Below are 3,570 nucleotides of genomic sequence, written 5' to 3' on the forward strand. Positions count from 1 at the left end.
TGTACTCTTGGCTTTCTTCTGGCTCTTACATGCTTTCTGTATCTCTTCAGATATGCTCCCTGAACCCTCGAGCAGATGATATAGATATCCTGCTTAGGGGAAAACACTCAAACAAATGTTTATTCTAAGTACTTTAATTAGTTGTGACTAACTGTCCAGTAACTGTGGTTTACTGCAATAAGAAGCTTTCTGATGAAGACTGAGAGAAGCAGGAATCCAGGGGAACAACTATGAGTACTTAGAAGGCATTTGACAGTGTATCCCTTTAGAAGGATAGTCCCCACTGGTCCTTGACCTCCCAAGCAATGGAATGTTAAGCAGTGTATATCACCAAGCATGAGCTTCCACCTGTGGAGCAAGCCTGAAATCCATTGAGAAAGCAGTTGGTTACCGCGTATCAGTATATCAGTCATGCGGCTACAAACACAGTAGGCATACTTGCTAGGCTTATCACTGCTGTAGCTTGTGGGGTCCACAGCTGGGAAAGACTTCGGATAACTTGTCTCCCCCAGCATCATGTGTAGCACCTTCCAGCACTCTGCTGGATAGCTAGCAGGGAGGAAACTTCCTGCTCATTTCCAGCTTCATTTCTCTCTGTCCTGCCACTAAAACGTGCAGCATGTTTAGTGGTATCTAAAGTGTATCTCTTAGTGTTTCTAAGAGATACAAACAAAACTATAAAATATGCTACAACAGAGATCAGTGGTCCTAGCTGGCAGAGTGGTCCATAGCTATAACATACTCAGGAGGCAGAGGTGGGCAGATTGTGTGTTCAGGAATATATTCATCTATATGGAAAGCTTGGAGACATCTGGGCAACATGATCTCTTGTCTCAGAAAATTAAGAATATATAAAAACAGAAAAAAAACTTAATTACCTTTTTATAGAATTCATGGTAAGTTATTTTCAAAGGATAGTAGATATGGAAGTTCTGAAGAAAATGAAGTTTATGACATATATACTTGACATTTTTGCTATCCCCACAAGGAATAGTAAGTCTTAACAGGACAACACCCACAAATAATACTGGAATTCTTGTGTCCATCAAAAGAAAAGCACTACAAACAGTTGGCAGCAGGTAGGTTCTGTCATCCTTTAGAATCAGATAAGCCATATGTTATGGTTTAAAAGTGATGTGTTCATAACAGGTTACTTACTGTGTGTCAATATTTGTCCCAATGGTAGTGGTGTTCTGAGAGATTGGTGGAAGCTTCAGGAAGTTGAAGTAGATGGAGGAAGTAGGTATCCATGTTGGGGGCCAAGCCTTGAAGGCAATGGACCCTTTGCTTCAGGTCTGAGTTCTACCTTTTGATCTGCTGGATGTGACAAAAGTCTGAGTCACATTCTCACCATGAACTCTGCTGCCGATTGCCACCATGATGGACTGAAATTGAGGCAAATTGAATCTGTCCTCCCTTAAGTTGCTTATGTCAGCTTTTCTGTCCCAGTGACAAGAAAAGCTAAAGCACTACACTCATGACATTTCTTCAGTGTAAATGTAGTTGAAGGTTACCATACCCCTTTACACTTAATGCTGATGAATTTTCAAATGTGAAGTTTGACTGCTTTTATGCTCGATAAAAATACTCTATAAATTATGAATTCTAAGTAGTCCTGCATTCAAATACATGACCCAGAAGACATTCAGACAACATATCTTTTAAAAGAAATCAAACTCAACAGATCTCAGTCATTGATGACATAGATTTGTGGTCTCCTATTTTCTACTGAAACAGAAGAAAAGTATTTAACACTTTGAAGTCCTTCCAGAGCACTGTACTTTAAATGAATGGCTCTACTCCTATACAGAATTGTACAAAGTTCACACCTTGACTTTTACTCCCGGAAACTGGGTTTACACTCCAGGTGAGGAGAATACAATTTGCTACTCTAAAACACACGAGTTAGCTTTCTTCAGTTTTTTGAATGTCTGTCTCAAACTGTCTCCAATTTTATCATTACTTTTCATACAATTCTAATGAAATAGATTATTCAGAAGTTATGGGATTGAACGCTCCAAAATTGATGACATGTCCATCAATTACCGATGGTCTGTGAAGCTCTTATGAGTCTGTGATAAGTCAAACTGGCACTGTGGATATGCATTCAATTTTAAATTTCTTATAACTTTTGAGGGTTTTGAATTCTTTATCCAATCAGAGCAGAGCCTGGACGGTCTGGAGTCACAGCTCATGAGGTTGTAGGGGAAGACCACTGGGAAACACTCATGATGAGTGCAGATGTTCACCAGCCACAGACTAGATTTCTTCCAAATAGACAAATAGATGAGTACGATGGAGGAGAGAGTGCACAAAGACATAAAGGTGCTCACCAGGGCAAGGATAGTCTGGCTGACAAATGAACTTTTAGACTTAAGGGCAGGACCCCCAAAATGAAATCCAGTGTTAAAGTTTGAAATATGATGCCTGAGATTTTAGTAGTCCAAGGGTAATTACATAGAAAAATAAGAATTATTTGTCAATGGCAACCTCACATTACAGTACAGTATTTGGTGTCAGAATGGCACACTGTTGTCGTCAGGCCTTCCACTTTTGTATAGGCGTCAGTTAAAACTTAAGAAATCAGACTGGTTCTATGTGTCTTCATCCTGAAATTTTGAAGAGAATTTCTCTCTGATCTTAATAAAATAATGAAACATTTGTGTGCAAAGATGCAAACAAGGAGGACTGCACGGGAGGCCAAGATGGAGAAGACTTCACAGCCAACAGGCCCTTCCCCTTGGTGCCTTGGTGCTGTGGTAGACAGGGAGGAAGGTGGCCCAGATACTGCAGAACACCAGCATGCTGAATGTCAGGAACTTGGCTTCGTTGAATGTGTCAGGCAGGTTTCTGGCCATGGAAGCCACAGTGAAAATTCCCAAGGCCCGGGAGCCCAGGCATCCCAGGCCCAGGACAAAGTAGAAGACAGTGATTAATCTTTTGTTACACAGAATGGTGGTATGTTCACCCTCAGATTGTGGATCAGTGACAATAAAGGGAGAAGTTCCCATCAAGATTCCACAGAGAATAATCTGGAACAGGGTGCAGATGGGAATGATGTACTTAGTTGCCCCTGACACCAGCAAGCCCCTCATCCTTCTTCCTGGAACAGTGACCTGGAAGGCCAGAACCACAGTAATAGTTTTGGCCAAGACAGTGGAAACAGGCACCATGAATGAAAGTCCAAGCTTGGTCTGCTGCAGGATGCAGATGATTGTCCTGGGATGGCCAATGAAGATAAAGGAGCAGAGAAAACAGAAGGTGAGGGAGAGGAGCAGGATGTAGCTGAGAGTCTGATTATTGGCCTTCACAATGGTAGTGTCTAGGTGTTTCACAAAAACTCCAAGTATAACAACTGTGAGTGCAGTTAAGAATAAGGCTGTGCAGGCCAGAGCCATCCCCAAGGGGTCTTCATAAGCCAGATAGGTCACAGCTCTCTGGAAGCAGTGATCTCTCTCTGCAGTGTACTTGTCATCTGGACAGTTCAGGCACTCAATCATGTCTGCTGGAGAAAGGAAAGCATGACCCAGGCTTAGCTTTTCTTGTTGACAGGATACTTCCCGAGAGTTG

At 41.9% G+C, this 3,570-nt stretch overlaps 1 pseudogene; it reads right to left on the bottom strand.

The window, feature by feature from the left end:
• Window positions 1-1,620: 1,620 nt before the first annotated feature.
• On the bottom strand, window positions 1,621-3,500 carry LOC103739403 (annotated as a pseudogene).
• Between the last annotated feature and the right edge of the window lie 70 nt (window positions 3,501-3,570).

This window comes from Nannospalax galili, unplaced genomic scaffold (assembly GCF_000622305.1).
Source record: "Nannospalax galili isolate Female #2095 unplaced genomic scaffold, S.galili_v1.0 scaffold1699, whole genome shotgun sequence".
In the NCBI taxonomy this organism is placed as follows: domain Eukaryota; kingdom Metazoa; phylum Chordata; class Mammalia; order Rodentia; family Spalacidae; genus Nannospalax; species Nannospalax galili.